General features: G+C 42.2%; 1 protein-coding gene across 4 annotated transcripts in view; it reads left to right on the top strand.

Moving 5' to 3' along the window:
• The window catches only part of pcnx1 (pecanex 1), a 283,871-nt gene that overhangs the window by 82,158 nt on the left and 188,804 nt on the right, over positions 1-12,909 (top strand). The gene's annotated exons all lie outside the window — the stretch shown is intronic.

Here is a 12,909-nt window from a genome sequence, read left to right as displayed (position 1 = left end):
TGACTTAAATTAAAGCAGATTGGGAGTTGAGCTTTTGTTTAAACAGGTTAAAGGTCAGTTTTTAACAAGTCATAACCCTGGAGGTTCCTTGGGTGGGAAAAGCTATTAACAAGGAATCATAAGATGCAGAGACAAAAACAAATAAAGATGAGACAAATGAATGCTTAAGAGAAAGAAATCTCATATATACATTGGGACCCATCGCATAAGTTCATTGTTGTTGAATTGAAGAGGTGGGCGCTTGAAGTTAGATTCAGCAGCGAGTTAGTGTTGCACAGGTGGATCACCATGACTAGAATGAGACAGTGTTCTATGTCCTTCACTAGTTCTGTGGTTTGGCACTTGTGTATTTCTACTTGCTTCAACAGAACAAAATCAGGTTTTCACATCTATTTACTCGTTGTCCTCCTTGGTTAAAAACCCCTCTTTTGGGGGTGGTTCTTAAAGGAACCATCTTGGAGTTCTGCATACCTGCTGTTCTGATATTTCTACATGCAGGCCAATGAATCAATGTGGTGATATGTTAATTTTGAGGCATCAAGGATTCCACAAAACAAAGAAGTCAATAATGCTCAATGCTTTGGTCTCTCCCTCTGTTTCTTCTTGCTGTCCAGAGGAATTCTCACTACTTCATTGTCTGTTTGCAAGCCCCCAGATATGTCATGGGTCTTGGATTTCAGAAATACATGCTTAGAAATGTCATTTAAAGTTAGTAGTTGTACAGTGAGGTGCTTTGTAGCAGCCATTTTTGTTTTAGTTTGCTGTGTTCAGTTTGAGTCAGTTTTAAATTATGTTATAACTCCTTTGGTCATGATCTTAAACTCAAAAATAATGGATTGGACAAAAATGAAATTCTTGATTTTGGCTTCCTTTTCTCAATGGTATTTAGACATTATATTGAAGGCAGTATTGATTTCTCATATTTGAAAAAGATGCCTGAAAAGTACATTCACTGTCTGTTAAAATGAGAAGATTTTTATGATTTCAACTGCAAAATTGTTCATGTTAAGACTGCATATGAGAGTGCCACCTAGATAACAACTGCTTAATTATGTATTGAATCTAGAAGATTGTTAGTATATCATCTTACACAGTGGATATGAGTTTTGTAGTTCTTTACTTACCGTTCAAAATTAGCTAAGTAAATAAGATGATAATTAGGAAATGGCTATGAGCAAGTTTAGGTAAAAACAATGACTGCAGATGCTGGAAACCGGATTCTGGATCAGTGGTGCAGTTCAGGCAGCATCCAACGAGCAGCGAAATCGACATTTCGGGCAAAAGCCCTTGGTTTAGATGATTGCTCTACTGGTGAAGTTGCATTAGCTAAAGTTGAAGCTTGAAATTCACAGCAAATTGATAAGTAAGTGGGCTGAGCAATGGCAGACAAAGGACTTGCAGCATGGCAGTTATTCTGATTGGTAGGATATGAATCGTGAAGATTTGTGTTGCTTTTCAACTGTTCAACATTTATTAATAGCGGAGATGATGTTTTCTGGTGACAAAGTCGATGAAAATATGAAATTGCAAAGGAATAGTAATATGTAAAAGAGCTGGGAAAACCAAAACTGTGGCAAATGTGTAGTCAAGTTTAAAATAATTTGCTTAAACTAAAAAAGGACAGACTAAATATATGCAAAATTGGGAAAAAACAGAAATAGTCAAAGCCCAAGGAGACTTGAGAAGTGTATGTGTAGAGATGTAATGCAAAGGGAAGCATGGAAAATAACCAATGAATCAAATGAAATGTTGACCTTTTTTGGAATCTAGAATACATGCAATGTCATGCAATGTAAACCTCTGATTAAACTACACCAATAGTACTGTGAGCAGTTCTGGATACCATACATTTTGAAAGGATATGTGAATGCAATAGAAATTTACTAGAATGATGGTGGATTTTGAAGTTAAATTAAAGAATAAAAAAATCTAGGTTGCATTTTTTAAATTTGAAAGGTTAACAGATTATTTGATTGATATTTTCAAAATCTTAAGGGGAATAGATAGAACAGACAGGGATAAAATATGATTTGCTGGAGGGAGAGCTGACAATTGGGGGTGTAGTCTCAGAAATAGAGACTGGCTTTGTAGCAGAGTAGTTAGGATACGCTGCTTAATGGAATGATTGATTGAATTTGGAATTTCCCTCCACAGTGGCAGTTGGCACTCAGTCATTTGTTAATGTTGAATCCAAGAGCGATTTTTGCTAACCGCTAGTAATTAATAAGATATATAATGAGGCAAAGTGGGGCATATGGAGTTGGATTCAGCTCAGCTATGATCTCATTGAAATAGATTTTGCGAATGCTACACCTACGTGTGTTAATTTGTTTCAAAAATGAGGATAAAACCTGAGAATTTTTAAGATGCATCAGTGGATGCTGCAGTTGTTGGGTGGTTGTGTAGCTCTTTTGCCATGTGCAGACGTCAATATAGATACAGTAATGATTCAACTCTTGATATTCATCAGCTTGTTTCAACATTAGATTTTGAGAGTTTCAAGTATGTACTTAATAAAACATTTCTTTGTCTTTTCCAAAAATTGCTTTACTGATCTAAATCCATAAATTTCTAGTGAACATTCTGTTCTGGTTTTTATTAGAGAAGACAAGCATTTGCTGGAGGCAAGCCTTTATTTCTGTGAATTTTGGGGAAAAAAACATGCCAGCACCTATTTGAAAAGGGCTAGGCATAAAAGTAATGAAATCAGAATGAACTATTGCTTTGCAATATTACTGAGACTTAAAGTACAATTTCTACATCAGAAAATATTAAATAATGTAGCTGTATTTTGCACATAACATGTGACCTTAGAGGTTTACAAAATTATGAGGGGCATGGATCGGATAAATAGACAAAGTCTTTTTTTCCCTGGGGTCGGGGAGCCCAGAATGAGAGGGCATGGGTTTAGGGTGAGAGGGGAAAGATATAAAAGAGACCTAAGGGGCAACTTTTTCACAGAGGGTGGTGCATGTAGGGAATGAGCTGCCAGAGGACGTGGTGAAGGCCGGTGCAATTGCAACATTTAAAAGGCATTTGGATGGGTATATGAATAGGAAGGGTTTGGAGGGATATGGGCCAAGTGCTGGCAGGTGGGTCTAGATTGGGTTGGGATATCTAATTGGCATGGATGGGTTGGACCGAAGGGTCTGTTTCCATGCTGTACATTTCTATGACTCTGACACAGAACTGAAATTAGTGTCATATCCTGTTGTGTTCAATTATTTATGCTTCCATTTATTCTTTTGATCTCTAGTTGTATTCTTATCCATGTGTTCATTTATCCTATCGTACGTAATTAACACAAATCTTTATTTGTGTTAATTATGGATGATGGATCCCCAACGATGGATATCCAGTCCCTGTACACCTCCATCCCCCATCACGAAAGACTCAAAGCCCTCCGCTTCTTCCTTTCCCGCCACACCAACCAGTACCCTTCCACTGACGCCCTCCTTCGACTGACTGAACTGGTCCTCGCCCTGAATAACTTCTCTTTTCAATCCTCCCACTTCCTCCAAACTAAAGGAGTTGCCATGGGCACCCGCATGGGCCCCAGCTATGCCTGTCTCTTCGTAGAACATGTGGAACAGTCCGTCTTCCGGAACTAAACTGGCACCACCCCCCACCTTTTCCTCCGCTACATCGATGACTGTATCGGCGCTGCCTCGTGCTCCCATGAGGAGGTTGAACAGTTCATCAACTTTACTAACACCTTCCATCCCGACCTCAAATTCACCTGGACTGTCTCAGACTCCTCCTTCCCCTTCCTAGACCTTTCCATTTCTATCTCAGGCGACCGACTCAACACAGACATCTACTATAAACCGACTGACTCCCACAGCTATCTGGACTACACCTCCTCCCACCCTGCCCCCTGTAAAAACTCCATCCCATATTCCCAATTCCTTCGTCTCCGCCGCATCTGCTCCCAGGAGGACCAGTTCCAACACCGCACAGCCCAGATGGCCTCCTCCTTCAAGGACCGCAGATTCCCCCCAAACGTGATCGACGATGCCCTCCACCGCATCTCCTCCACTTCCCGCTCCTCCGCCCTTGAGCCCCACTCCTCCAACCGCCACCAAGACAGAACCCCACTGGTTCTCACCTACCACCCCACCAACCTCCGTATACAACGTATCATCCGCCGTCATTTCCGCCACCTCCAAACGGACCCCACCACCAGGGATATATTTCCCTCCCCTCCCCTATCAGCGTTCCGCAAAGACCACTCCCTTCGTGACTCCCTCGTCAGGTCCAAACCCCCCACCAACCCAACCTCCACTCCCGGCACCTTCCCCTGCAACCGCAGGAAATGTAAAACTTGCGCCCACACCTCCTCCTTCACTTCCCTCCAAGGCCCCAAGGGATCCTTCCATATCCGCCACAAGTTCACCTGTACCTCCACACACATCATCTATTGCATCCGCTGCACCCGATGTGGCCTCCTCTATATTGGGGAGACGGGCCGCTTACTTGCGGAACGCTTCAGAGAACACCTCCGGGCCGCCCGGACCAACCAACCCAACCACCCCGTGGCTCAACACTTTAACTCTCCCTCCCACTCCACCGAGGACATGCAGGTCCTTGGACTCCTCCACCGGCAGAACATAACAACACGACGGCTGGAGGAGGAGCGCCTCATCTTCCGCCTGGGAACCCTCCAACCACAAGGGATGAACTCAGATTTCTCCAGTTTCCTCATTTCCCCTCCCCCCACCTTGTCTCAGTCGGTTCCCTCAACTCAGCACTGTCCTCCTAACCTGCAATTTTCTTCCTGACCTCTCCGCCCCCACCCCATTCCGGCCTATCACCCTCACCTTGACCTCCTTCCACCTATCACATCTCCATCGCCCCTCCCACAAGTCCCTCCTCCCTACCTTTTATCTTAGCCTGCCTGGCACACACTCCTCATTCCTGATGAAGGGCTTATGCCCGAAACGTCGAATTTCCTATTCCTTGGATGCTGCCTGACCTGCTGTGCTTTAACCAGCAACACATTTTCAGCTGTGATCTCCAGCATCTGCAGACCTCATTTTTTACACAAATCTTTATTTGTTATGTCAGTTGAATATATTGAATGATGTCATGCTCAAACTGAAGTGTAAAGATGAGATCTTGCCTTAAATCTTAAGTCAGTCCCTAACAATGAAAAATAAGCTGAGTTGATAAGCTGAATGGCCTAATTCTGCTCCTACCTTTTAAAATGTGCAAGATTTTCTTTTCATACAGTGAGTAGTTAGCATATGGAATGCACTGCCTACAGTGGTGGAAGCAGATCCAATTAAGGCATTCAAGAGGGTACTGGATGATCTTTTCAGAAAAAAAGTGCAAAGTTATCGAGCAAAAGCTGAAAATTGGGAATAAGATGCTCATTTGAAGCGCATGATGTGTAGACATGATGGACTCCTTCTGTGTCAAAGCGCTTTTGTTATTTAGTAAGCTTGTTAGATGTAAGATATCAAGCAATATTACTAACCAACTTGATGTCAAGATTGCCAGGATGCTAGAACAAAGACATAGAACTTATAACTCAGTTAATAAAATCTATGTAACCCTTATGATGAAGAAATTTGCTTTCCTTACTCAGGCAGACTGACATACAACATTGCATCCAAAGCAATATGGATAATTCGTAACTGCCCTCTGAAATGGCATAATCAAATTAAGGATAGCCACCATATGCTGGCATTGCCAGTGACCCCTATGTCTCATCAAAGAATAGTCACATGTAAGCCAGACCAGGTAAGGGTGGCAGATTTCCATCCCGAACAGTCTTCAGTGAATCTGATGGATTTTAACTGACAATCTGCAGTAGTTTTGTGGTCATTGTTGAATTCAAATTCCACTATCTGCCATTGGTAGGCTTTGAACTCTGATCCGCAGAGTATTACTTGAGTCTATGGATTAATAGTCAAGTGATAAAACCACCCACTTCCTGATGAAGGGCTCCTGCCCGAAACATCGATTTTCCTGCTCCTCTGATGCTGCCTGACTGCTTTTCCAGCACCACTCTAATCTTGACTTTAATCTCCATCATCTGCAGTCTTCTCTTTCGCCTGACAAAACCACCAGGCCATCACCTACTCCAGTAGTTTTTTGGAGAGCCAAGGAAACAAAAACCATGTATTCATTAATAGAGAGAGTATATTTTAAAATTTTTTCACAGGGTGTGATCATTACTGGCAATGCCAGAAATTGTTGTACATCCCTGATAGTCGTTGAACCGCCCTAGTTCATCTGGTATCTCTACAATCCAGTCTGGAAGGGAGCACTAGAGTTTTGACCCAACCAAAGAACGTGATATAGTTCCAAGTCAGGATGACTTGTGACTTGAAAAGGAGTGTGAAGCTGGTGTTTTGTGTCCTTCTAGATGGTAGGGATTGTGGATTTGGAAGATGCCATTGCAGGAGCCTTGTGCAGTGTATCTTGTATGAACTTGACAGTGATGCCCACAGTGTTCATGGGTAGTGGTTAGAGAGTTAGTTGCTTTGTCTTGGATAGCATCCAGCAATATTATTTGACCTGTTTTAGCCAGACAAGTTGAAAGTGTTCCATGACACTTGTGATTCCATAAAACTTATCCACCATCTACAAAACGCAAGTCAGAGATGAATGTTTCACCACTCAAACTCCAGCCTTTGACCTGCCCTTGCTAACTACAGTACTTAATACAATTAAGCTTGTGGTCAGTGTAACATCTGGGATGTTGATGGAGAAGTTCAATAGTAGTAATGCTTTGAACATCAAGGAGAATTGTTTAGTTTTAAATTCTTATTAAGTATAGCCATTGCCTTTGTACTTGTGAACGAATGTTACTTGCCACAAGTGACCTTGGACTGCTTCAGTATCTGAGGAACTGCAAATAATACTGAATGTTAGGTTTGTAAGTTTGTTGGCTGAGCTGCTGGATTTGTTCTCAGATGTTTTGTTATCATGCTAGGTAACATCATCAGTGAGCCTCCGATGAAGCGCTGGTGTTCCTGTCCCGCTTGGTGTTTATCTGTTTTAGTTTGTTGTGGTGGGTGATATCACTTTCGGTTCTTTTTCTGAGAGGTTGATAAATGGGGTCCAAATCAATATGTTTGCTAATGGAGTTCCAGTTTGAATGTCAGGCCTCTGGGAATTACCATGTATGTTTTTGTTTAGCTTGCCCCAGAATGGATTTATTGTCCCAGTTATACTGGTGTCCCTCTTCATCTGTGTGTATGGTGCTCATGTATCCTGGTGGCTAACTTCCTGCCTGTCTGTCCAATGTAATGTTTGTTGCAGTCTTTGCATGGTATTTTGCATATGACAGTCATCCTGCTGGTTGTTGGTACGGGTCCTTTAAATTCATCAGGAACTGTTTCAGTATGGTGGTAGGTTTGTGGGCCGCCATGATGTCCAGGGGCTGGAGTAGTCTGGTCGTCGTCTCCAAGATGTCTTTACTGTGTGGCAGGGTGTGTAGAGTTTCTGTGTTGTCTTCTTAGGTCTGTTGTATAGGAATCGGCGGACTGCGGGGTACCCGATGTTCCTGAATATGTTATACAGGTGTTTTTCCTCAGCTTCTTAGTTCCTGGGTCCTGCAGTGTGTTGTGGCTTGTTTAAGTACTGACGCAGTTCCATTTGTGGATGTTGGCATGATTGCTCCTGTAGTTGAGTATCTGGTCAGTGTGTGTGGCTTTCCTGTAAGCGGCAGTCACTAACTCTCCATTGGCTTTGTGTTCTAGCATGACATCTAGGAAAGGGAGTCTGTTGTTGTTCTCTTCCTCTATGGTGAACTTTATAATGGCAAGGATGTTGTTAATGGGTTTTGGGTTTCTTCCAATTTGTTGCATTGCGTGATGACAAAGATGTCATCCACATAGCGGACCCAAAGCTTAGGCTAAAACACGGCAAGGGCTGATTGTTCTCGCCTTTCCATAACTGCTTCTGCTAAGAATCCTGATATAGGCATACCATTGATTTGTTTGTAGGTCTTGTAATTGAAGGTGAAGAGGATTGTGAGGCACAGGTCTACTAGTTTGAGGATGCTGTCCTTTCTGATGGAGTTGGTGCTGTCAGGTGTTTGTGACCTTGGTTTGTCTAGCAGTCAGGCCACTGTTTATTTGGCCAGGGTGATGTTTATTGATGTGAATAGGGCCGTCACATTGAAGGAGACCATGACCTCGTCGTCCTCTACCTTGATATTATGGAATTCCTGGGTGGAGTGGCTTGAGTCTTCTACTAGGTGTTGCAATTCCTTTGTTTGGTGTACTGGGAAGTGAGACTATGGGTCTGAGGGGGTCCTTTTATTTAAGTATCTTTGGAAATCTGTAGAAATGGGGTGTGTTGGATCCTTCAGTTTTCATTCTTTTGAGGTCTGTCCTGTTAATTTCACCTGTCTTGTAAAGTTTCTTCGGGGCTTGCTGTAATACGGTTTTCTAGCTGTGGAGTTAGGTCTATTGCCACCTATTGGAAGGTATCGGTATCTGCGAGTATTCTGTTTGCTTTTTCAATTTATTGTGTTTTGTTCAGAATGATGGTCATGTGCCCTTTGTCTGCCAGTAGGATTGTCACAATTCTACTCTTTTCTGAGGCCTTTCAGAGCTTTCCTCTGTGTTGAGCATGTTCAGTGCGTTGCCTTTCAGGGTGGCTTCCAGTGCTGCTAGGAAGTCCTTTTTTGTCCACGTCCCAGTGGTTGAAGTTCATCCTTGTACACGGGATGGTCTTTTCTGTGTCTGAGAGTGGTTGGTCTGACAGGTTCTTTATCCAAGTCTCTGAATTGACCGTGTAATTGCTGTGCGTAAGCTTGGCCAGTTCTTGTAGAAATACACATTAAACAACGTCCTTACCGATGTAAAGAGAACAACAACAGACTCCCCTTCCTGGACGTCACGCTAGAACACACAGCCAATGGAGAGCTACAGGGAAGCCCCACACACTGACCAGATACTCAACTGCAGAAGCAATCATCTCCACAAGTGGAGCTGCATTAAAACGTAATTTAAGTGAGCCACAGCACACCACAATGCTCCAAGGAAAACTGCCCCAGTCTATTCGGCCTGTCCCTGTAGCTCAAACCCTCTAACGCTGGCAACATCCTTGTAAATGTTTTCTGAGCCCTTTCAAGTTTCACAACATCCTTCTTCGAGGAGGGAGAACAGAATTGCACACTATTGTGCCCCTACCTTTGAGATTTTACATTTTTCTTCTTTAGATGACGTTAAAACAGCTTGCAACATTCAACATAAAAATTGTCAAAAGGTATCTAGATGAAATTATTAAACAAAATTCTACTATGCCAAGCAAATAAACAACTTTAAATGTGTTAACTATGACACTGTATTTCTAATTAGTGTTATTTTCAGACCAAGAATGAACCCGGGAGATCATAGTGTTTTGTAAGGCACAGAAGGAAAGCTACTTAGTCCATCAAATTAATACTGCGGTTGTGTGTTGATCTCTCAGTTCTGGGTCACGATGGCCTAAATTTTGCAGTCATTGGTAAAGTGGTAATGTACCAGTGAAGATAGCTCATGCCAAATGTCTGTCGGTCTATCTAGCATGCAATTCCCTCCTTTCCTGATGTTAATTTAAATCTGACATGAACTACGTGGAATCTTCAGCGTCGGTCAACCAAACTGTCATCATGCAACCAATCATGTGAAAAATTATTGTAAACAGTAAACCAGGAAGTAAAATTTCCTGATTTTGTGCCACTTGATAATTTTGCAGAGAAGAAAATTGAGATTAGGACATAGCTAAGAAACGAACGGTGCAAATATCACAAATATTTTTAAAACTATATTAAACTCATAATGCTGTTGTAGTGGAAATAACAGTGCAAAAGACAAGGCAGAAGCATTTGCAAGCACCTTCAACCAAAAATGCTGAGTGGATGTTCCATGTTGATCTCTTCCTGAGTTCTCTCTCCAGACGCCAGCCTTCAGCTAATTTGATTAACTCCAAGTAATATTAAAAAAGTGTTGAAAGCATTGGATACTGTGAAGGTAATAGGCCCTGATAACATTCCAGCAATAGTACTGAAGACTTGCCCATAGCAACGCTATTCCAGTACTGTCTGGTATGCAGCTGGCAATATAGAAAATGCCCAGATATAGCCTGCTCACAAAAAATAACAGTCAAATCCAACCCAGTCAACTATTGCCCCACCAGCATACTCTCTATCATCAACTAATTGATGGAATGCATAAATGACAATAACTCAATAAAAGCCTGATTACTGATGTTCCGTTTAAGTTTGATCGGGTCCACTGAGCTCCTAACTCATTACTGCCTTGTTCAAAAAGAACTAAATTTGTGAGAGGAAGTGTAGGTGACTGTTTTTGACATCAAGGAGCCCTAGCAAACTGAAGTCCATGGAAATCAAGATGAAAACTTTACACTGGGCTCACATCTAGCACCATTTTTGTCTGTGTCATAAGTTACCTACCGTCCATTGTAAGGTCTGAAGTGAAGTGGTGTGCTGATGATTATACAATAACATGGTTTGTGACTGCTCAGATTGCAGTGTCTCTGTCTGGTCCCACTACGTCACACGTCTTTCATAAATTAAAATGTTTCACCCAGTTACCAAATGGTCAGTTCTGTAGGTTCCTTTTAAAAGCAAAAAAAATTAATTTATTATAAAACAGTATTTATTTGGTGAAGATGCCAAGCAAGTTAATACACGTTTGAAAATAGGAAAAGTGTAGCTTTTTATCCTTCTAAATAAAATACATACAGACATACCAGATAGCAGGTAAAGATTTTATCTGTGGGGATTAATTTTTAGGAAAACACATTTTAGTTAATAATGGTTAGTTCTTGAAGGAGAAAAAGATTTGGAATGAAGTATTCAAAATGGCTTTCAGTCCATGTTCTTGCACACGTAGGTACAACATAAACAGTACAGCACAGTACAGGCCCTTCGGCCCTCTGTTCTGCTGGCCTTTTATCCTACTTTAAAATCAGTCTAACATATCCTTCATTGTACTATCTTCCACTTGCCTATCCGAGAGCCTTGTAAATGTCCCTAATGTGTCTGACTCTACTAGCACTACCGGCAAAGCATTCCTTGTACCCATTACTCTCTATGCAAAAAAACCTACCTCTGACATCTCCCCTAAATCTTCCTCCCAACTACCTTAAAATTATGCTCCCTCATGATAGACATTGCTGCCATGAGGAAAGGTCTCTGGCTATCCACTCTATCTATGCCTCTCCTTATCTTGTACACCTCTATCAAGTCACCTGTCATCCTCCTTCGATCCAATGAGAAAGGCCCTAGTTCCCTCAACTTTGCTTTGTAAGACATGCCCTCCATTCCAGGTAGCATCCTGGTAAATCTCCTCTGCCCCCTTTCTGAAGCTTCCACATTTTTCCTATAATGAGGTGACCAGAACTGAACACAACATTCCAAATGTGGTCTAACCAGGAGGTCTACAGAGCTGCAGCATAACCTCGGGGCTCTTAAACTCAATCCTTCGCTAATGAAACCCACACACCATATGCCTTTTTAACATACCTATTAACCTGGGTGACAACTTTGCGGGATCGATGATCATGGATCCCAAGGTCTCCCTATTCTGCCACACTGAAGAATCCTGCCTTTTAACCCTGTATTCTGCATTCAAATTCGACCTTCCAAAGCGAATGACTTCATGCTTTTCAGGTTGAACTCCATCTGCCACATATCAGCCCAGTTTTGCATCCTGTCAATGTCTCATTGCAACCAACAGCAGCTCTCAGCGCTACGCACAACTCCATCAACCTTTGTGTCAATGGCAAGCTTACTAACTCACTCTTTCACTTCCTCATCCAAGTGATTTACAAAAATCACAAAGTGTAGAGGTCCGAGAACTAATCCCTGCAGAACACCACTGGTCTCAGAGTTCCAGGCTGAATACTGTATATCTACCACCATCCTCTGTGTTCTATAGGCTAGTCAATTCTATATACAGACAGAGCAGTTCCCTGTATGCCGTGCTTCCTTATTTTTTTGAATGAGCCTACCTTATCAAACACCTTGCTAAAATCCATGTACACCACATCGACTGCTCTGTCTTCATTAACATGTTTTGTCACATCCTCACAAAATTCAGTAGGGTTTGTGAGGCATGACCTGCCTCTCGCAAAGCCATGCTGACTATTTCTAATCAAACTATGGTTTTCCAAGTAATCATAAATCCTGTCTCTCAGATTCTTCTTCAGTACTTTGCCCACCACTGACATAAGACTGACTGGTCTGTAATTCACTGGATTATCCCTATTTCCTTTCTTGAACAAGGAAATAACATTTGCCACTCTGCAATCATCTGGCACTACTCGAGCGGACAGTGAGGGAGCAAAGATTATTGCCAAAAAGTGCAGTAATCTCTTCCCGTCTGGTCCAGAGGATTTATCTAACCTTAATGTTGTTAAACTTTTCAGCACATCCTCCTTCCTAACATCAACCCGTTCTAGAATACCAGCCTTGTTTCACACTGTCCTCAGAAACGTCAAGGTCCCTCTCAGTAGTGAATACTGAAGCAAAGGACCTCCCGACTTCCTCTGACTCCAGGCGCAAGTTCCCTCCACTCTCCCTGATCGGCTGTACCCTCACTCTGGCCATCTTGTTGTTCGCACTCAGTGCAGGTCGTCGTCATTGGGATCTTGAAATTAAGGAAATGTCGATGATGATTCTTTCAGTGGATTTGCAGGAGAATAGCTAGATCAAGGTTTCAGTTACCATGCTCAAAGGCACATGATGGGCTGGTTAACTTCTCCGTCTGAGTAGGCTGCACTCCATTTGAATGCCATATAATATCCAAAATAAAGCCAAAAGTCCCAGCATTTATTGTAAATCCCACACTTCACTGAAGATATGGGCCTTCCAATAAATCGAGGAGCTCCATCTGTTCATTTAGCTTAAACCATACGATAAACTGATAAGTTGTTTTGAAA

This window comes from Hemiscyllium ocellatum, chromosome 8 (genome assembly GCF_020745735.1).
Source record: "Hemiscyllium ocellatum isolate sHemOce1 chromosome 8, sHemOce1.pat.X.cur, whole genome shotgun sequence".
In the NCBI taxonomy this organism is placed as follows: Eukaryota; Metazoa; Chordata; class Chondrichthyes; order Orectolobiformes; family Hemiscylliidae; genus Hemiscyllium; species Hemiscyllium ocellatum.
This window is presented reverse-complemented; position numbering and strand designations above follow the sequence as displayed.